We start from the raw sequence: 22,587 nt of genomic DNA, 5'->3' as shown, positions 1-22,587 counted from the left end.
AGTCTGTCCCCTGATCCTGCATTTAAAATGGAAGCGGAAAGCCGCTTTTTAAATGTGGGATTTTAGGCTGATGTAGAAATGCTCTAAGTTTGGTAAATTAATACAAAATATTTTCCTATTGGATGAGCTGATAGTCAGAGTAACACCAGGAATGTGAAGAACAATAGCCTGCAGTTGAGATCTTTTCTTACTAACTCTTCTTTTTCAATGGAAATCTGAGTTTTCCAGCACTTTGCTTCTAGGTTCCTCTGGTTCAACAGTATGAGTGGCAAAGCCACCTGAAGGGAAAAAGAGCTGTTCAGAGGGTATGCAAAAGGAAAGAAGAGCATAGTGTTTGCACGCTGGATTGGTTTTTATTGTGTTTGGTGTGACATATTGTAGGTTTATTTTTAGCAAGATTGTATTCTTGTATATGAATGGTTTATAAGCTACCTTGAGCATTGGTGAGGTAGGATTAAAATAAAGGAGCAAGTAGGCCAGCTTCCGAAGATCTCACTCCAGGGTTTCTGCCTTTGCTAACTAGGCAAGCAGATGTGGGATGAGAATTTTCTTGGGCTGTGGGCCCACTTTTTGAGATTCATTAATTTATGTTTTAGACTTTCAGTGCAGTTTTTCACTGCAGAGAAATTTCCTCAGGCACATTTAGTTTGAGCGGGGGAAATTTTTCCGCCAGAAATCCAGGTGATTTGCTCTTGGTAGCTGTCACTTTATAGATGCATATTGAGGTTAAATTTCAATCTTTATTGCTGTGGTAGACAAATGCTGCGTGTAACATGACCCAACAGTCCCTTCAAAGCGAAGCTAAACCAGTTGGGGCACCTCCTGAGGAACTGCAAGAGGGGTGTGTATGTGTGTCACTTTGGTGCAGATATAACACAGCTTGTTTCTTTGCAATCTTGGGCTTTAGAAAATGAGGTTCAGTATGTTCTTTTTTGAAACCAGCAATCACAGGAAGAATTTTTAAAAAACAACCCACACAAGTGCATTGGTTGTGGGCGTCTGGCAGGCCAGCCCTTTCAGATGTGGCACAGGTGATCTTCTCAGACACCTCTCCCCTGGAGCACCTGCGTGTCCTCTGTTTAGCCAGAGCTAACAGAGGACGGCTGGCTGCTGTGGAGGAGAGGTGTCCTGGGAGATCGCCTGTGGCACAGGTGATCTTCTCAGACACCTCTCCAGTCTCCACAATGCCTGGCACCGAGTGATCTTGATCTTCAAAGTGACCTTGACAGGCTGGAGCAGTGGGCAGAAAACAACAGAATGAAATTTAAGAGGGATAAATGCCAAGTTCTGCACCTAGGAAAAAGAAACCAAATGCACAGTTACAAGATAACTGTGCATTTACAAGATAAATGCACAATCACAAACAATTCCAACAAGAAGAAAAGGTGGAAGACAACAGAAGAAGCCAATGTGGCTTCACAAAAAGCTTAGGGATGACCTGAAAACAAAAAAGGACACATATAGGAAGTGGAAAGAAGGCCAAGTAACAAAGGAAGAGTACAGGCAGATAGCACAGAATTGCAGGGATGGCGTCAGGAAGGCTAAAGCTGAGAATGAGCTGAGGTTAGCAAGGGATGCTAAAAACAACAAAAAGGCTTTCTTCAGCTACGTGCATAGTAAAAGGCAGAGGAAAGAAATGGTGGTTCAGCTATTAAATCAGGATGGCAAAACGATAACAGATGACAAAGCAAAGGCAGAGGTGCTCAATTCCTACTTTGGCTCAGTCTTCTCCCAAAAGAGGGTCTCTGACCCCCCTGGCAAAGGTGAAGTACAGGCTGAAGGGGCAGGACTGCAGCTTGAGATCGATAGGCATCTGGTCAAGGAACACCTAATTACTTTGAATGAGTTCAAATCTCCAGGGCCAGATGAACTGCATCCTAGAGTAATAAAGGAACTGGCAGAAGAACTCTCAGAACTGCTGTCTATTCTCCTTGAGAAATCATGGAGGACGGGGGAAGTGCCAGATGACTGGGGAGGGCTAACGTTGTCCCCATCTTCAAAAAGGGTAAAAAGGAGGAACCTGAGAACTACAGACCAGTCAGTCTGACATCAATCCCTGGGAAAATTCTGGAGCAGATGATAAAGGAATCCATCTGGAAGCACCTTGAAAATAATGCCGTGATTACTCAAAGCCAACATGGATTTGTCAAAAACAAGTCCTGCCAGACAAATATGATCTCATTTTTTGATCAAGTAACCTTCCTTGTAGACCGTGGGAATGCTGTAGACATCATATACCTCGACTTCAGCAAAGCTTTCGACAAAGTGCCCCATGATATCCTGATGAGCAAACTAGCTCAAAGTGGGCTAGATGAAACAATGATCCGGTGGATCCATGGTTGGCTACAGAATCGGACTCCAAGAGTGCTTATCAATGGGACCTTCTCCAACTGGGGAGAGGTAACGAGTGGGGTACCGCAGGGCTCAGTCCTGGGCCCAGTACTCTTCAACATTTGTATTAATGACTTGGAGGAGGAGGTGCAGGGAATGCTGATCACATTTGCAGATGACACAAAATTGGATGGGATAGCTAATACTTTGGAAGACAAACAAAATTCAAAGTGATCTGGATAGACTGGAGCGCTGGGCAGAAAACAACAGAATGACATTTAATAGGGATAAATGCCAAGTTGTGCACCTAGGAAAAAGAAACCAAATGCACAGTTACAAGATGGGGGATACGTGGCTCAACAACACTACAAGCGAGAAGGATCTTGGAATTGTTGTCGATCACAAGCTGAATATGAGCCAACAATGTGATGTGGCTGCAAAAAAGGCAAATGCTCTTTTGGGCTGCATTCATAGAAGCATAGCTTCCAAATCGCGGGAAGTACTAGTTCCCCTCTACTCAGCACTGGTTAGTCCTCATCTGGAGTACTGTGTCCAGTTCTGGGCACCACATTTCAGAGGAGGGCAACTAAGATGATCAGGGGATGGGACACAAAGCCCTATAAAGAGAGATTGAAGGAATTGGGCCTGTTTAGCTTTGAGAAGAGAAGACTGAGGGGAGATAGGATAGCACTCTTCAAGTACTTGAAAGGTTGTCACAGGGAAGAAGGCCAGGATCTCTTCTTGATCCTCCCAGAATGCAGGACATGGAAGAATGGGCTGAAGTTACAGGGAGCCAGAGTCTGGCTGAACATCAGGAACAACTTCCTGCCTGTTAGAGCAATACGACAATGGAACCCATTCACTAGGGAGGTTGTGGGCTCTCCCACACTGGAGGCATTCAGGACGAGGCTGGACAGCCATCTGTCAGGGATGCTCCTCTGACTTGGATTCCTGCATTGAGCAGAGCAGGGGGTTGGACTCGATGGCCTTGTCCCTTCCAACCCTACTACTATTCTATGACAGCCATCTGTCAGAGATGCTCTGATTTGGATTCCTGCATTGAGCAGGGGTTGGACTCGATAGTCTTGTAGGCCCCTTCCAACCCTACTATTCTATGATTCTATGACATTCTCCTCAGACTCAGGCATTTGCATCTGGCCAGCTCTCTGAAGAGCATTACCCACTATATACTGAAGAGAATTACCAACCACGTCCTTAGGTACACACGGCTCTCCAGAGAGCCCACCCTCTGGCTTATTCTGAGAGTAGGGATGTCAGAGAATTCTGCCACAGATCTCAGTGAGGCCGAATGCCAGTGCATTCAGCCCCCCGAAATCCGTGGCGGAACGAAGCCCCCCCGCCCCCCAGCCCCACGAAAGGCGCGTGAAATGGGACACGTACCTGCTGCCGTTCGCGCTGCTTTGCAAATGGTGGCCGTGTCCATGGCCGCCATTTGCTTCTTCATTATAGCCGTGATAGGCTACGTAAGTATTTATGTAGCCTATCACGGCTAACGCAGGGACACCATTTGCGTCCCTGCGGAAGCCGTGATAGGCTACATAAATATTTACGTAGCCTATCACGGCAAAAAAAAGGGAACGCAAATAGCGGCGGCTATGGCGGCCGCCATTTGCGTTCCCTTTTTTTTTGCCGTGATAGGCTACGTAAATATTTACGTAGCCTCTTACGGCAAAAGAGAGGGGCCCAAATGGCGTAGTGGCCGCCATTTGCGCCCCTCTCTTTTGCCGTAATAGGCTACATAAATATTTACGTACCCTATCATGGCCAAAAAAAAAAGGGAATGCAAATGGCAGGCACCGTAGCCGCCATTTGCGTTCGCTGTTTTTTGGGGTTTTTTGCCGTGATAGGCTACGTAAATATTTATGTAGCCTATCATGGCAAAATACAGGGACGCACATTGTGGCGGCTACAGCAGCCACCATTTGCGTCCCTGTGCAGGCTGCCCAGCGGCCGGATGTCCAGCTGCAGGTGGCCCTGGCCAGCGGCTCTGCGGAATCGCCGCTGAGTGGAGCCGGCCGGAGAGAATTTTGGGGGGAGGGACAGAGCACCTCCCCCCCCACCGTGAATGTCACCCTTCAAAAAGGTAGGTGACTTTCGTACATCCCTATCTGAGAGTGGTGGTTAGGGTGGGAGTGGGATGCTGAGGAGGTGGCAGTGGGCAGCCCCCAGTTGGGGGTGGGGATATGCAGTGGTGATTGGTGTGAGGATGCGGTGGCGGTTATTGGCGGTGGTGCGGCAGAACCTGTTTTTTTAGTTTTTTTTAAGAATCAGATCCTGAAAAAATAGTAGGGGTGCACGAAAGTCACTTAGCTGGTTTCGCAGCTTGCTTCGCGGTGGGGGGGAGGCGCTTCGCTGCTCCCCCCGAAGTTCAGGCCTGGGGGGGAGGCTTCCCTCCTCGCCCGGCCGAAATTCAGGCCGGGGAGAAGCGCCCCGTCTCCCCGGCCGCGAACTTCAAAAGAAAAAACAAACAAAAACGCCCCTGTGATAGGCTGCGTAACAATTAACGTAGCCTATCACGGCTAGATCTGCAAAGTCAGCCGTGATAGTCTACGTTAATCATCACGTAGCCTATCACGGGTGACTTTGAAGGAAAAAAAAAAAAGCGCGTACGCAAATGGCAGCCCCCATAGGGAGCCGCCATTCGCGTTCCTTATTTGGTCCCTGTAGTCTACGTAAAGATTTATAACGCAAATAGCGTTATTTTCGCCGTAGTCTACGTAAATCTTTACGTAGACTACAGGGACCAAATAAGGAACGCGAATGGCGGCTCCCTATGGGGGCCGCTATTAGCCGTACGCCCTTTTTTTTTTTTAAAGTCACCCGTGATAGGCTACGTGACGATTAACATAGCCTATCACGGCTGACTTTGCAAATCTAGCCGTGATAGGCTACGTTAATCGTTACGTAGCCTATCACAGGGGCGTGTTTTGTTTTTTTTTACTTTGCTTGTAATGGCGGTGGCGGCAGCCGGTCGAAAGACTGGCTGCTGCCCCCGCCCCTGACGAAGACCCGATGAACCGCCGCCGGGACCCGCTGCCGGGAGGGACATTCGTGAAAGGTAAGTCCCATCCCGGGGGGGGCGGGGGGGCGGAGAATCTCTCCCCGAACAGTCTTCGGAGGACCGAATGCGTTGGCACTCGACCCCCCGAAGTTTCGGGGAGAAATTCTCCCCCATCCCTATAAAATAGCCACGTTCATTGCCAAGAGCATGATAACCAAGATTTGAACTTTGTGAGCAGTAAAGGGGAAAGGAATGCTGCCACCCCTTATGAAAGTATATGCTTGAAGGTCATTGCCTACAGATTGCATGTACACAGTGGGCTGGTTTGCACCCTGCCATGTGTGCTGGACAGATTTCCCTAAAAGGAGGGGGGGCAGCAACCCTCAAATAACCCAACAACAGCCCATGCATTGTTTGAGGGTTGCTGCCCGCTCAAACAAGCCATTCTGCCCCGCTTCAGATGACATAGTAAATTGCACCAGCAAGGGTTATTAGGGAAATCCAGCTGGCACACGCAGTGGGATTAATAAACCAATGTGGTCAGTATAGTACCAAAAAGAATCTTCTCGCCAAGATATTGGCAATTCAGATATGCAACCCCAGAGCAGTCAGTGCACAGAAAAAGAAAAGAAAGCAGAATGTGTGTGTGGAGGGTGTAATACAGGTTTATAGAATTTTGCATTGTGTGGAGAAAGCTGATCAAAGTTTTTTTTCCTTCTCTCATGACACTCATTCAGGACAGACAAAAGCTGTACTTTTTCACACAGCACATATTTACCTAATGGAATTTGCTGCTGCAAGATGATGTGATAGCCACTCGCTTAGATTACTTTAAAGTAGAGATGCCGGAGAAATTCAAGATGGATTAAAACGAATTTGGATTTCTATGAATTCAACCTGCGTTTTCTGTGGTGGACTGTCCTTTTCGAGTTGTTCAGAGGCCCTGGAATTACAAACCATTTTTTAAAAAAATTTTTACACAGTTTTATTCATTGGACAGTACAAATGTTACTGGAAAATATGCAAGTACATACAGAGTTCTGAAAAAATTACGCAAATATGTATGCCTTTTTCTTTTAAAAAAAAGTTTAATCCATCTTCAATCTCGCTTCAGCCTCCATGTAGCAGTCGTTTTTTGTGCCACACAAAACAGTGCTGGTGGAAGCAGAGAAATATGCTAAATGTCACGTACTAATGGAAATTATTTAAATTGCTGTGAAACTCATAGCGGATTTTTTGGTGTACTTTTCTGCTGCCAGAAAACCATTTCGATTCCGTCTGTGAGTGACAATGGAACAAACATGACGCACACACAGAATGGATTCCACAAAATCCAGGCATCCCTACTTAAGGGGATTAGACAGATTCATGCAGCGTACGGCTGTATCCTGATGGCTGTATCCTACCTCTGAACACCATTCCAGGGGGACACCAGCAGGAGCAGAAGATTGCCCTTATGTCTTGCTTGTGGGTTTCCTATTGGCATCTGGCTGGCCATTGTGGGAAACAGGATGCTGGACTAAATGGGCCTTCAGTTCAGTCCCATCTTGCAGGACTGCTCTTATATGCTTAGGCAATGGTAATTGCTTCCTTTGTAAGCCTAAATAACGGGGCATAGTGACTTTCATCTTTCTCAGAAAGCCAACATGATAGATGAATCAGCCCTTTTGTGCATTGCTGCAGAATCTAGAGACTCCATGCCAGTTGCTATAAATGGGAATATCTACCTAGATCAATACAACTGGTCAGGGTGACCGGTTTCTTATAACTCTGTGTCCTTGTTGCAATATCACGGCTTGAAAGCTGCAAGAGGAAGAGGGGCACTGCAGCCTGTGCCACTCAGCAGAGGTGTTTAGTAGGACTGTGCACAGACCCCTCGCTTTGCTTTGGATGCTGCTTTGGGCCTTCCAAAGCGGCCCTGCTTCGCTTCGAACTTCCTCAGACCCCATCCGCTTCGACTTGGATCCAAATCCGAGGCGAAATTTAGACATCTGAATCACTCGTTTTGGGCATTTTCCCATTGACTTGCATGGGAAAACACAAACAGCCATAACTTTTTTGGTTTCCATGATACATACATGAAATTTGGGGACCTCTCAGCCCCCTGGAGGGCTGTCCACCTGCCAAATTTCAGGCAATTTGGTCCAGTAGATTCTGTGCTAGGCGCAGGTGAAATTTGAATTTTTCAAGGAAATTTCTCAAAGCAAAGAGCTATAACTTTTCACTGCGTGCACATAAGTGCATGAACTCTAGGAAATGCACAGCCCCCCTGGAGGGCATCCCACCTGCCAAATCTTAAGACAGTTTAGCCCACTAGTTTTTGTGTAAGGCACAGGTGAAATTTGATTTTTTCAAGGAAATCTCTCAAAGCGAAAAGCTGTACCCTGACCCTTCCTTTTCTGGGACCGGGGGCACTCCTGTGCTTCCATGTGAAAGAAATGCCTAAGAAATTCATTCTTGGTCTTCAGTTATGAACTTCTTTGGATGAATTTTACCAGTCATGTTTTGCTTCTTGCTCTGGTTTGTACTGCAGAGTTCCCCAACAAGGCATCCATGAAGCTCTCCACCCCCTGCCCCCTTCAAAAAAAAAATTAGATTTTTTGGGGGGGAAATGGAAAAATGTTTAAAGTTGTTTTCTTTCTCACCCTTTCTAGCCTTGCTCTTGCTCTTGCGCTCCCCCCTCCCTCTTTGCCTTGCTGTTTCTCCCCCTCCCAGCCTCTAGCCTCACTATTTCTCTCCCTCACCCTCTTTAGCTCATCTTTGACTACCCAGCCCCCCACGGGAACATCTTCCATGGGAGCCATTTTGTGGTGGTGCCCACACCAATTTCTAAAGTTCCCAGATGTGGCCACGGGTCTAAAAAGGTTGGGGACCCCTGCTGTATTGTGTGGTTAAGCCCAGTTTCCACATGCAGACCCATCTGCATAGGTGGTCACTGCTGCATGTGGGGGTGGGCTGCTTTCCTTTGCACAAACGATTTGCCAGCCACATGAAGCACAGCAGCATTCCGTGTGGGACTGCCTGTGTGAATTGGGCGAAACTGGCTAACACTGGAATACAGTCCTCGGCTTTAAACATTTGATGTCCTCATGGTTGTCTTGGTCTAGAAGAAAGAATTCTTCAAATACATCAGAAGCAGGAAACCACCTAGGGGAGGCAGTTGGACCATTGGATGATGAGTTAAAGGAGTACTAAAGGAAGATAAAGAGATTGCAGAGAAGCTAAATGAATTCTTCTCATCTGCCTTCACTGCTGAAGATACAGGACAGATACCTATGCCTGAACTGACGTTTTTATTTATTTATTTATTTTCATTTCTTTATTTATTTCATTTCTATACCGCCCAATAGCCGAAGCTCTCTTTTCAAGTAGGAAGTCTGAGGAACTGAGGCAAATAGTTTTCTTTAGCTATTAACCTTTTATGCACTTAAACCTTATGTATGTCTATGTCATTCTTAATAAGGTATTGGTCCCAATAGAAATCCTTAGGGGATTCAGCTGTTTATTCTGCATTTAAAACGGGGCTTTCTGCTTCCATTTTAAATGAAGGATAACAACTGACTCCCTTTACAAGCACTCCCCCCCCTTCTCCCCGTATCTGAATCTTCCATTATCTTCCATTGATCTCGCTCCTCTTCTTGCCGCTTTAACTCTTTTGACAGAGGAAACTGAAGCGGAACGCAACAGGGTAATTTGATAGCTCATTATCTGCAATCTATTTAAAAACAGAACAAAGGGCATTTAGTGCAGGAGGGTCACGGCAAGGTCCCGACATCATGTAAACAGCCCGCAAACTTCCGTGAAGGAGCAATCTTAATCGCAGGATAAAAGCCCAGTGTGAAGGAGCCCAAAGAGTGAGGCTAGAGGTTGGGAGTGGAGAGAAGCAGCAAGATAAAGGGGTGAGTGGGAGAGAAAGAGCAAAGGCTAGGGGCTAGGAAGGGAAAGAAAGAAGAAGGATAAGGCTGGGAAAGGGAGAGAAATAGTGAGAAAAGGGGTTGGGTGGAGAGAAATAGCAAGGCTAGAGGCTGGGAGTGGGGAGAAAGAGCAAAGGGGAAAGGTCTGTGTGGATGGAGAAGATTGGGTGGGGCTAGGAAGAAACTCTTTCTTCCTCTTCCTGTCTGCTGTACAGCTGATCAGCTGCAGGTTCAGGAACAGGAAGGAGAACCTGGCATCCTAACATTTTCCAAGTTTTTTATTAAAAATAAATGAAGGGGGCACAGAGTAGAGAGCTTCACAGGCACCGTTGGAGGTCCCTACATGTGCCAGGGCCATGTTGCGTACCCCCTGCTTTAAAACATCATAGAATCATAGAATAGTAGGGTTGGAAGGGGCCTATAAGACCACCGAGTCCAACCCCCTGCTCAATGCAGGAATCCAAGTCAGAGAATGCAGAAAGAGAAATGGCTACTGATGTGTTTGAGATGGTTATGCAGCCTTGCAAAGGAGTCAACACGAGGCACTAGTCAGTGGCAGTTTCCCATTTTTGTGTGGGCTTTTGGGCACAAGGCTGTCAGTGGGCCCCCTCCCTGAGGGCACCCACTATCATCTCCTTGCCAATATTGTTGCTGCCCATTGGCTTGCCTCTTCCTCTAGTCCCAGTCCACCCTACTTTCCAGAGGGAGAGGACAAAGTATGCTGAAGTGACTGCTGTTTCTCCTTGCCTTTCTCACTGCCAGCTTGCTTGGACAAGGCAGGCAAACAGGAAACAGCAGCAGCAACAACGGGGAGGAGAACAAGGAGCAGGGCTGGGAGGCTCCAGGGACTGGCAGCTGGGCCCCCTGCCCTGATTGAGCATGAGCCTTGACAAGTGCCCAGTGATGGCAGTCCCTGATGCTGGCCGTGTTACTAGCTGATTTGCTCGCACTTAGCTGTGATGGCCCTTTGTAGCCGTAAAGGGGAGGGGAAACCCTGTCTGAGCCCAAAACACTGCAAAGGACTCCTTTGGGTAGGATGGATTAATTTTAAATCAAGGCCATTTTAAATTGTTTGCTTAAATCTCCTGGAGTGGATTTTTACTCTCCATAGGCAAGTGGTAACGGGCTAAAACAAAACTAAATTGACTAAAATGAAAGAAAATCTCTGTATCTGAAAAGATGACTACAGGATATGAACTACCAGAAATGTGCAGAAATTCAAAAAGAAGCATGTCTTTTGCAAAACATAGTTTGAAAGAGAAAGAAATGAGCACTGTGGATTCACTAAAATTTTCTGGTCTCCTTCTTGACCCTCTGGTTTCCTCATTCTCAGTATATCAGGCCTCCACTGCCTAATCAGGAATGCCTTGACAAAGAATGGCAAAGGTGATAATAGAATCAAGAAATTAAGATTTACACATAAATTAAACTAGGAAAGGCCTTACAAATGTACGCCACATGCTATTTGCAGGATGCATTCTAACTGCTAGTACTGAATTCTCTCCCTTCCTCCCACCCCCAGTGTGTGCGCATGCGTGTACGTGTGTGTGTGTACTTAAGGTTGTGTTTGTTCATCGTTATCTGTCTATTGAATTCTTTAATTGCAAGGTGACAGGGGATAATGGATTGAAGTGCATTGCCAAAGAGAGACAATATTCCTTGTTCCTATCTTTCACACTTTTGCGCAAAAGGGTAGGATTGATGCCCAGTGATGCCCACTGTTTGTTAACAGTGCTTTTAAAGCTGCCTTTTAAGTTTGAGTTTAAAGGTGTTTGAGTTAATTATTGTTGTTGTTACAGATACATTTAATTCTGAGAGCTAAACTCTTGATGTATTTTCTTTGTTTTGGATGACAGTATTTATGTTTTAAGTAAATGTGGATACCTTTGGACTTACAGTACAGTGCTGTGACTATCTTATTTGACTTGATGGTGAGGAGAGAGTCTCAGAGAAAGGGATATTTTTCAGATAATTTGAGCACGCGTATGTGATTCAATGCCAAATGAGGCAGAAATGTTGCCATTTGGATTTTGATATCCCCCTGTGCTAGGAGCTCAACAGGCAAAATACAGAAACAAGATCCAAACATGATTAAAAATCCAGCAAATGCCCCTCCTCCCCTACTGCAATCCCAGGTGCTTAAAAGAAGCCAGAAGATGTTTGGTAGAACCTTAAGTGGAGTCCATAGAGCAGCCTTCCCCAACCTGGTGCCCTCCACATGAGTTGGACTGCAACTCCCATCATTCCTAGCCAGCATGGCCATTGACCATACTGGCTGGGAATGATGGGAGTTGCAGCCCAACACATCTGGAGAGCACCAGGTTTGGGGAAGGCTGCCATGGAGTCCGCTTTGGAGTCTGCTTCCAAAACTTGTCACTGACCAAGCCTCACATATAGGCCATCATATTTCATGCATTCAGATGTCTAACCCGAAAATGAGGGCTATACCCTGTTAGGTGCTTGAGACCCTCCCCTGTTTTTGCATTCACACAAGCGGCGAAACCAGGAGACTTATTGAGCCCTTCGAGGGGGTGCCATTAAGCTGGGTGGGTGGGGCACAAGCCACCAAGCCATCCATGAACACAGCTCATGGATGCTGTGCTTCAGGGATAGTGTGTGATCAGATGTGGGCTGTAGCAGGTTACAGTGAGGTGGATTCATAGGGCGTAAGCTTTTTAAGGTAATCAGGTGGGGAATTTAGCTTCCACAGACTATTCATTTTGGAGATGTGAAACTTGCAGAGAACTAGTACAGCCTTCAGGCTTTATTGAAGCCCATCTATGGAGTAGAACACTTTGCGCTTCAGGGCTGGGAGTGCATCAAAGCTTTTGTTATTAGTTCTCATTGGCAGGGGGCGGCAGGGGGAGAAGCAGCCCACCCTTGATCACCCTCATGTGATCGAGGGTGGGCTGCCTTTTAATGCCGTCAAGGAAAGGAAAGTAATTTTTTAAGCATCAAAGCCCCTTTTATCTTAGAGCGGCTAGCATGAGACACCCACGCTGCAGAACATTTTGGAGCATGGCTCCTTTAAAAACATTGGGGGCGGGGATAGTATATTGGAAAGATCCTGCCTCTGTGCTAGAATGTATAGTGTAGGATTGCATATAGTACTGTAAGCCTGAGATGTAGATTTTCTTGAGCTGAATATCAGAGTTTTCCCAGGCTTGTTGGATATGTTTGAGGCTATGCCTGGATGTTTCTCTACTGGCTATTGCTGGGAAATTGACATGCTTATGGATGGCTTTCTGACCCCATGGCAAACCTTTAACAGCAATGCCTCTTCGTTTTTCTTGAAACTGATGCTTTGGAGTAGAGTGCAGGTACAGAGAAAAGAGAAGCAGTGTGTCAGTGGGGGAAGGAACAAGCAAGCAAGCGAGAGAGTTGCGACAAAATGACACGATCAGGCTGTAGAGTTGTCTAGCTGTGCAAGCAGCATTGGGTGCTGCTTAATCTTTGCTTGCCTGATCAGGGACAGGTTGTAGTAAGATGCAGGGGGAGGAATCTTTCTCTTGAGCATGCTTTGCTGGACTTCGATATTAGCTGATCAAAATAGGAGCCTTTGAGTATGGCTGGTGGTGTAGAGTTAATAGACTAGCGCTATGCAAATGAAGCTTGCAGAAGTAGCCCAGGCTGTGATTATGTGCAAATGTATGTAATCTTATATAATACGTAGAACATCTTATTTTTTTAATCTGCCTGGCTTTGTCTTTTGAGGATGTACTTGGGTTTGGGCAACAGTTTCACATGCCTGCTCAGACCTATCACTCTGCACATTATCTCTTACCCATCTCCCTGAAAGGTGTGAGTAAGTCATATTTGTCAGTGTTAGCCTGCTTGCTAATAAACCCCGAACATGTCACTGTCAGTATGCTGGGAATGGGAGAGCCCATCTCTTGGCAACTCCTTGCTTGTCTCACCTGCTTGCTTTTCAGTAGATGTTGCATGGACCTACACGTCTAGGCTAGCGTGTAGGGGTTGGGTCTTTGTGTTTAATCTTTCTCTCTCTATGTAGCTAACATTTCTGCTGTATATACCTTTATATTTCCATCACCGCAATAATACAATGAGTTGTATATCAGTAGTACAAGAAGCTGCCATATAGCAAATCAGTATTGTCCGATCAGGGATGGGCAGGAGGTAGATCAGGATCTAGAATCATAGAATAGTAGGGTTGGAAGGGGCCTACAAGGCCATCGAGTCCAACCCCCTGCTCAGTGCAGGAATCCAAGTCAGAGCATCCCTGACAGATGGCTGTCCAGCCTCATCTTGAATGCCTCCAGTGTGGGAGAGCCCACCACCTCCCTAGGTAATTGGTTCCATTGTCGTATTGCTCTGACAGTCTATCTACTGATAGATCTTGGGGTATTTTGCAGTATATCTCCTAACTGTTTAACAGTAACAACAAAAAGGGCTTCCCACCACTCTAAATCACACTGCTGAAATGAAGAAGGCTTGGGGATGGGGAAACCAGGAGTGGATTTTATGTGAAAGGATTGTGAGCTCAGTTCTGATACTGAAAACAAATTCTTCTGAGCCATGTGCTCAGCCTCAGAGGCACACTCCTTAATTCAACTGCTGCATCCCACCCCCATCCAGCCCTTCCCTGCCCCCAGCCACTATTTTGCACCTGACTCCAGTTGGTGGACTTTGAGGTTGTAGTAAAAAGCAAAGTAGATCCCAGAAGTTTGAAGTCTGCCCACCTCTAGTCTACACTGACTGGCAGTGGTTCTCAGTGTTTCAGACAGGGGTCTTTTCCAGCTCTATCTCTACATGCCGGGGATTGAAGCTGGGACCTTCTGCCTGCAATGTACAAGCTCTACCACTGAGCTATGGTGTTTTAGTATGGAGAGTTAGGATCCTAGCGGTCAATTTGTATGGGACGTCCAAGGCTGTTGACTGGAGCCTGTAAATTACTGCTGGGGCACATCCCAGCTCTCCTTTTATTTACATCTAGTTACTTTCTAGTGCTTTATGGATGTAGAGAGAAACTTATTTTTACTTTTATAAATCCGAATGCTACAGGAGCTGCACACTTGTGAGCTCGTTGCTTTTTCTTTCTTTTTTTTAGATTCATTGCCCCACAAAATGATAAACATCAAAAACATGTCATGAAACTGCAATCTGTCCTAACATTTGGGAGTATAAAAATTGTCAAATGGTGAAAATAGTGTCTTATTGAAGAAGGCGTTCTTGTTGTTTGGGGAAACCAAAATTCTAGTAGCACTGCTAGTTCCTTCTTATCAATGACCCCAAGCCACCAGCCTCAGTTTGCCTTCTCCTTGCCGCTCTCTGGCTTGAGGTTAATCCAGTTTTGGTGGCTTATTTTCTGCTGATAATTACTGTTGGAGCAGTTTCAATTTGATATTCCATTCTTGATGGCCTTGTAGGCCCCTTCCAACCCTACTATTCTATGATACTACTATTCTATGATTCTAGTCTGGAATAGCAGGAATTTAGTGGCAACTTGTGCCTGCTGATATTACGGCTTGATATTTGACTGTTATTCTGTGTCCGTGCTTTCTTTTTCACATTATAGTGACAATTTTCCTTTGGCAAAGGTTGACAGCATCCATTTTTAATTGCGTGTATTGTGTGTGGATTTATAAGTGCTCTAAATGAATGTTTCCGTGTAGAGACTCCTTAGGGAGATATCTATTTTCCCTGATATGAAATGGATCGCTCTCCAAGGGTTAGTTTATGTAATATCTGATCAGTAATGTTGGAGGCCTTTTGTAAGTACAAAAAGGTGCTTACTAAGCAAGTTGCTGTGAAAGTAGGCAGGCTAGAAATGTGTTGTTGCTGTGTGTCACAGGGAGAAATGTTGGATGCAGAGCAGGTTTTGTCAGATGCGACTACGCTCTTTGTCTCTGGGCTAAGAGGGTGGCCTTCTCAGAAGCATTTGGCAAAACATACAAGCAACACCCCGTGCAAATTGAAATGGTATAGCAAATAGAGCTATGACTTTCAGGCTCTTTTGATAAGTTGGCTGCACGTTTGTGAGTGGTCCAATTTCCACATATGGGAATTTCAAGGCTTAATTCATTTCTTCAGACTGCTTCAAATCCACATGCTGTTAACTGCAGGAATTTGTTGAGAACTGCATTTTGCTGGGTTTTAAAGTTAGCTTTCTCAACTTCACTTTACTCAAGGGGCACCAAAGGGGGAGAAAACGAAGGAAGCGATTAAAAAATCTAGACTTTCCAGTGTATCCTTGTCACAGTGACAGATAACAACAGGTTTTTAAGTGGGTTCTGAGAGGCAGAAATGATTAGCTTCTCAGTTCTTTTCTTTGTTTTCGTTCTTTCTGTCGCTCTCCTTCACCCCACTTTTAACTCTCCTGGCAACAGTGCCTCCTTCTGCTGACTCATGCCAGGCCTTTTTTCAGCACAATTTGCTGCTGTAGGATGACAGCCTTTCAAATATGAATTCGAGCTTTCCCATAAAACTTATTTTTCAAATGTTCCTAATGTTTGGCCACTGTGAGCAATTTTTTTTTCTTTACAGAGCCGAAGCCTGCATAAAAATAATTTATTGCTGGAAATTAAATCAAGGCTAACTGCAGCAATCGGTCTTCAAAAATTAAAATCCCTGATTGCTGACTCAATTAGAATGCCAGTAGGTAAGTACGTCAAGCCTCCAGCATTTACAGGAAAAATAATTGGAGCTCTTTTGTTGTGTACTTCTGAGTTTAAAAGCACTTACTGGCCAAATACAGTACTTTATTCTGCTGTGCATTGTCCTAGTTATGCAGCAGTCATTGTCTTGTGTGCTGTGTCTCTTTGAAAGTGTTGGGTAATTGTGGTCTTGTGCTACCTGCTGAACCACTTCATTTTGCCAGTGGTCTTGAGACTGTATGGCATAGGTGTGTTTTTTATAATGTTATTGTTAAGGTTTTCTGTTAAAATAGCATATTTTGGTGCTCTCCCAGCTGTGCTTATGTTGGCAGTGTTTCTGCAAAATGGTTCACCTCTTTCAAGTGTTCCTAATCCATGAAAAAGCCAACTCTACCTCTCTCTATACCAAAGAGAGCAAATATTGAATTTCCTCATTAGTGATTGTGTGTTAGGGCATCAGGCTTCCCAGGTGTGTGTGTGTGCGTGCATATTTTACATCCACAATTTGTGTTTATGTCAGTGTTTCTACAGCAGTGTGTAGTGCTACTAAGAAAAAAAGCAGTGGTGTTGTGTTGTAGAGATGGGATTGAGGTCCTGCCCTGAGCACATCATGAAGGTCTTAAAATAAAAATGGTGATCTTAAATTACCAAAGACTATTAGGCAATTACAATTGTATATGTATTTCTCTCTCTTTCCAGGGGAATATTGCTCTGCTCTGGTTGCATAATCTTTATTACTAGTGACAATGTGCTAACAAGGTTGCTCTTGGTCAGGCACTTAGGGAAATATACGTATGTTTTTCAACTTGCCTTGCAGCAAGGCAATAAACCAACATTTGAGAGCATCTCAGGCTTTGAATCAATTTTCTTGGTGTGCTAGTGGACATTTTTTAATATTATGGATTTCTGTCAAGTAAACTTCAGGGGCCTGTTTTCTCCAATCGAAGGATTTAGCTCCCATTAGCATTAATGGACGTTAGCCATTCCACACATAAGCCTTCCTGACATACAGGGGAATAGATCTCTTGTTCTTCATGTGCAGTTGCTGGATTATATCCATAGATGAAGTCTTGTCTGATGGGCAAATGCAAGCCTTGTTTTTAAACCCTCTAAGGAAAGAGTGGGGAGGTGGGCAGGATTGTCTTAATCAGGGATAGGCAAGCTTGGAGAACATGGGCGGGAGGATGCTGTTACGCTCATGCTTGTGGGTTTCATGTTGACAGCTGGTCGGCCACTGTGTGAACAGAATGCTGGACTAGATGGACCCTTGGTCTGATCCAGCATGGCTCTTCTTATGTTCTTTTTGTGCAGTGCGCACATTTGGCAGTTTGAGAAACTGTTCTGGGCACCACCACAAAATGGCTGCCATGGGAGGCATGGTAGAGGACAAGTAACATGCCCAAAGACTGAGCACGAGGCAGAGGTGGGGCCTCAGCCCCAACTCACTAAAAAAACCCTCTTTTCAAACCACAGTTTTCAGCACCAACAGAAACCTATTAAACAGTTATCCCAGCTGCTGGTAAGAAAATGCATTATTTTTGTTTTTTTAAGTGAGAGGGGTAGGGAATCTTGGCGGGCACCAAGAAAGATGTCAGAGGGTCCATTGGTGCCCAGAAGCAGCACATTTCCTGCCCCTGGTCTAAATGCTTCTACTAGGCTGCCTGTGGCTTCCAAAGCACTCTTCTAGGTCTTGCATGAAGGTGGCCCTTCTCAGAATCTCAAGAAGCAGAACCATCTTTTCAATATTAAGTCTCTAGTCTTTATTTATTTATTTATTTTGATTGCTGAGATATAATTCTGAACAAATGGTGTGCTGTTGTAACTCAGAGGCTCAGCAGAACCTGGCTAGTCAAAGACTCAAAGACTCACTTGGATGTGGATTTTCCTCCATGCTTTCTCCCAATGTACTCCACTTCTTCATAGTTGGCTGGGCCGGAGTATTGTATTTATTTATTATAATATTTATAGTATTATTATTTATCACTTATAAAGTATCTAAATTTTCCTAAGTACTTTAAGCCTGCAGGCTCACAACTGAATGGATGTTGTAAGGGGAAAACTGGAGGCTAAAATTTCAGGGTCCCCGGTATTAGATACCTGGGCACATTTACTTTATACATCCTTAGTTTGGCCTGGATGTTGTAGGTGAGGTTCCTTCGAGGATTTGAGCTAGAATGTTCACGTTCACTCAAATTCATTTAAATTCTACAAATAAGGACTAAAACAATGGCATAAGCTAAATGCATTTATTAAAGAAAGATAAAGAAAGTTGAACACGCATGCAAACCCTTCACTCAGCAAATCAAAGATAAGACATTCTCACAAATTCTGCAGCTGTAGGCCTGCCACTCACACCTGTACTTTACTAGCAAAAGAAGATCTCCCTTCACCAGCCAAGGGAACCTTCTCACAATACAGGACCTCCATCGAGGCCCTGTAGTCAGGATTTGTGAGTATGTCTTATGTTTGCTTTGCTGAGTGAAGGGTTTGCATCCTTCTAGTTCTCAAAGGAACCTCACTAACATTTGCACCAAACTGAAGCTGTTTAAAGTAAGTGTGCCCAGGTATCTCAGACCAGGGATTCCTTAAAACATGAGCAAAAGAAAAAAGGAATGGGGGTGGGGTGGGGTAAGAGGAAGGCAAGCAAATTCAGGTATCAATTCCTGAAGTAACAAATTGCCAGAAGCCTTTTTGAGCTGTTAAAGGACGTTTACAACAGTTTAGAATGTATAAAGAAAAGCTGCTGCTCGTTGCTAAAGGAATGGTCATTTTAATGTTTTCTTTTTCAATCCCTACAGTAACACACCAGCACCAAAATAGCTTAAATATTTGAACAAGTGTGCTCCTACAGTCCTGCTGATTAAAATTTTCCAGCACCTGCTTGCCCACAACTATTCCCTTTTGTTGCATGTAGTACTTTACAGATAGCGTCTCATGCAGCCAGATCCTACACACTTATTCAGAAATAAATCCACTGAGTTCAATGGGGATTTACTTGGTTATTTTCGCATATAGGATTGCAGCCTTAATGTCATCCTGACTTTCTCTTCCTTTGCTGGAAACAGCATGTTGGACTAGATAAGCATTTGGTTTGATCCATATGAGGTGGTAGGAGAGACTGGAATAACATGGACACCACCCTGAGTACATTGGATGAAGGGCCAGGAATGCTAGGTGGAATCTAAGATGAAAGTAAACCTGGGGCGAGCAAGTGGGCTCTACCTGGGATGGACATCAGCTTTAAGAAAAGGATGAGAAAAGTGCATATAGCTTGTTAGGAAAGTTAATGTGTTCTATTAATAATTAGCTATGTCAGTTGATTGGAACCTCCATGGAACCTGTTTACCAGGGGCTGGAGACAAACAACAGAATATGGCTATTTCCTTCCTTTATGCACTACTTGTGAGTGGGCAGAGGTATCTGGCTGGCCGTTGATTAGGCGGACCTCTGTTGTAAGTGAGCAAGGCAATTCAGGGCCAAGAATCTGAAGTCCTCAGTTCACATTAGGGATGGGTAAGAATTTTGTTTCAGGTTGCTTTTGATTGTTGTTGTTCAGTCATTCAGTCGTGTCCGACTCTTCGTGACCCCATGGACCATAGCACGCCAGGCCTTCCTGTCCTGCGCTCTCTCCCGGAGCGTGCTCAAGTTCATATTCATTGCATTGGTGATGCTATCTAGCCATCTCATCCTCTGCGGTCCCCTTCTCCTTTTGCCTTCAGTCTTTCCCAGCATCAGGGTCTTTTCCAGAGAGTTTTCTCTTCTCATTAGGTGGCCAAAATATTTGAGCTTCAGCTTCAGTATCTGTCCTTCCAATGAGCACTCAGGGTTGATTTCCTTTAGGATGGACTGATTTGACCTCCTTGCAGTCCAGGGGACTTGTAAGAGTCTTCTCCAGCACCACAGTTCGAAAGCATCGATTCTTCGGCGCTCAGCCTTCCTTATAGTCCAGCTCTCACAGCCATACATTACTACTGGGAAAACCATAGCTTTGATTAGACAGACCTTTGTCAGCAAGGTGATGTCTCTGCTTCTTACTGTGCTGTCTAGGTTTGCCATAGCTTTCCTCCCAAGGAGTAAGCGTCTTTTAATTTCATGGCTACAGTCACCGTCTGCGGTGATCTTGGAGCCCAAGAAAGTAAAATCTGTCACTGCTTCCATTTCTTCCCCTTCTATATGCCAGGAAGTGATGGGGCCAGATGCCATGATCTTAGTTTTCTTAATGTTGAGTTTCAAACCAGCTTTTGCACTCTCCTCTTTCACCCTCAACAAGAGGCTCTTGAGATCCTCTTCGCTTTCTGCCATTAGGGTGGTATCGTCTGCGTATCTGAGGTTGTTGATAATTCTCCCGGCAATCTTAATTCCGACCTGTGATTCATCCAACCCGGCGTTTCTCATGATGTACTCTGCATATAAGTTAAATAAGCAGGGTGACAATATGCAGCCTTGTCGTACTCCTTTCCCAATTTTGAACCACTCAGTTGTTCCATGTCTGGTTCTTACTGTTGCTTCTTGACCCTCGTACAGGTTTCTCAGGAGACAGGTAAGGTGGTCTGGTACTCCCATCTCTTTCAGAATTTGCCACAGTTTGTTGTGATCCACACAATCAAAGGCTTTAGCGTAGTCAATGAAGCAGAAATAGACATTTTTCTGGAATTCTCTTGCTTTCTCCATGATGCAGCGAATGTTGGCGATTTGATCTCTAGTTCCTCTGCCTCTTCTAAACCCAGCTTGTACTTCCGGTAGTTCTCAGTTCGCATACTGCTGAAGCCTAGCTTGTAGGATTTTGAGCATCACCTTGCTGGCATGTGAAATGAGCGCAATTGTGCGGTAGTTTGAACACTCTTTGGCGTTGCCCTTCTTTGGAATTGGAATGTAAACTGACCTTTTCCAGTCTTGTGGCCACTGTTGAGTGTTCCAGATTTGTTGGCATATTGAATGCAGCACTTTAACAGCATCATCTTTTAGGATTTTAAATAGCTCAGCTGGAATACTGTCATCTCCGCTAGCTTTGTTGTTACTAATGCTTCCTAAGGCCCACTTGACTTCACTCTCGAGGATGTCCGGCTCAAGTTCAGTGACCGCACTCTCATGGCTATCAGGGACATTCAGATCTTTCCTGTATAGTTCTTCTGTGTATTCTTGCCACCTCTTCTTAATCTCATCTGCTTCTGTTAGGTCCCTGCCTTCTTTGTCCTTGATCATGCCCGTCTTTGCACAAAACGTTCCCTTGAGATCTCCAATTTTCTTGAAGAGATCTCTAGTCTTTCCCATTCTGTTGTTTTCCTCGATTTCTTTGCATTGTTCATTTAAGAAGGCCTTCTTGTCTCTCCTTGCTATTCTCTGGAACTCTGCATTCAGTTGGGTATATCTTCCCCTTTCTCCCTTGCTTTTCGCTTCCCTTCTTTCGTGAGCTACTTGTAAAGCCTCATCAGACAGCCACTTTGCTTTCTTGCATTTCTTTTTCTTTGGGATGGATTTCGTTGCTGCCTCCTGAACAATGTTACGGACCTCCGTCCATAGTTCCTCAGGCACTCTGTCTATCAGGTCTAATCCCTGAAATCTATTCCTCACCTCCACTGTATATTCATGAGGGATATGATTTAGGTCATACCTGAACGGTTTAGTGGTTTTCCCGACGTTCTTCAATTTAAGCCGAAATTTTGCAAGAAGCAGCTCATGATCTGAGCCACAGTCAGCTCCAGGTCTTGTTTTTACTGACTGTATGGAGGTTCTCCATCTTTGGCTGCAAAGGACATAATCAATCTGATTTCGATATTGACCATCTGGTGACGTCCATGTGTAGAGTCGCCTCTTGTGCTGTTGGAAAAGAGTGTTTGCTATGATCAGCATGTTCTCTTGGCAAAACTCTATTAGCTTTTGGCCTGCTTCATTTTGTACACCAAGGCCATGCCTGCCTGTTATCCCGGTGATTTCTTGACTTCCTACTTTAGCATTCCAATCCCCTATGATGAAGAGGACATCTTTTTTTGGTGTTAGTTCTAGAAGGTGTTGTAGGTCTTCATAGAACCGATCAACCTCAGCTTCTTCGGCCTCAGTGGTTGGGGCATAGACTTGAATTACTGTGATGTTGAATGGTTTGCCTTGGATTCGTACTGAGATCATTCTATCATTTTTAAGATTGTACCCCAGTACTGCTTTTCCCACCCTTTTGTTGACTATGAGTGCTACTCCATTTCTTCTAAGGGATTCTTGCCCACAATAGTAGATACGATGGTCACCTGAATTAAATTCGCCCATGCCTGTCCATTTTAGTTCGCTGATTCCCAAGATGTCGATGTTCAATCTTGCCATCTCATGTTTGACCACCTCCAGCTTACCTTGATTCATTGATCTGACATTCCAGGTTCCTAAACAAGATTGTTCTTTACAGCATCGGATTTTCTTTTCACCACCAGACACATCCACAGCTGAGTGTCCTTTCGGCTTTGGCCCAGCCGCTTCACTCTTTCTGGCGCTACTTGGAAATACCCTCTGCTCTTCCCCAGTAGCATATTGGACACCTTCCGACCTGAGGGGCTCATCTTCCGGCATCATCTCTTTTAGCCTTGTGATACGTTCCATGGGGTTTTCTTGGCAAGAATACTGGAGTGGGTTGCCATTTCCTTCTCCAGTGGACCACATTTTGTCAGAACTCTCTGCCATGACCTGTCCGTCTTGGGTGGCCCTGCACGGCATAGCTTATGGC

General features: G+C 45.0%; 1 protein-coding gene across 13 annotated transcripts in view; it reads left to right on the top strand.

Annotated features, from left to right (window-relative positions):
- NCOA1 (nuclear receptor coactivator 1) overlaps positions 1 to 22,587 on the top strand; it is a 406,595-nt gene that overhangs the window by 49,630 nt on the left and 334,378 nt on the right. For 2 of the 13 annotated variants that reach the window (XM_084829486.1, XM_084829482.1), the window contains exon 2: positions 15,772 to 15,886. The exons of the other annotated variants lie outside the window; for them this stretch is intronic. The gene's annotated coding sequence lies outside the window, so the exon portion shown is untranslated. The remainder of the gene's footprint in view (positions 1 to 15,771; positions 15,887 to 22,587) is intronic. 13 annotated transcript variants of the gene reach the window in all.

This window comes from Heloderma suspectum, chromosome 1 (genome assembly GCF_057233095.1).
Source record: "Heloderma suspectum isolate Gila_16-S chromosome 1, 16-S_ref, whole genome shotgun sequence".
Taxonomy (NCBI): Eukaryota; Metazoa; Chordata; class Lepidosauria; order Squamata; family Helodermatidae; genus Heloderma; species Heloderma suspectum.
The sequence above is the reverse complement of the archived record's forward strand: the minus strand, read 5'-3'. Positions and strand labels throughout refer to the sequence as shown.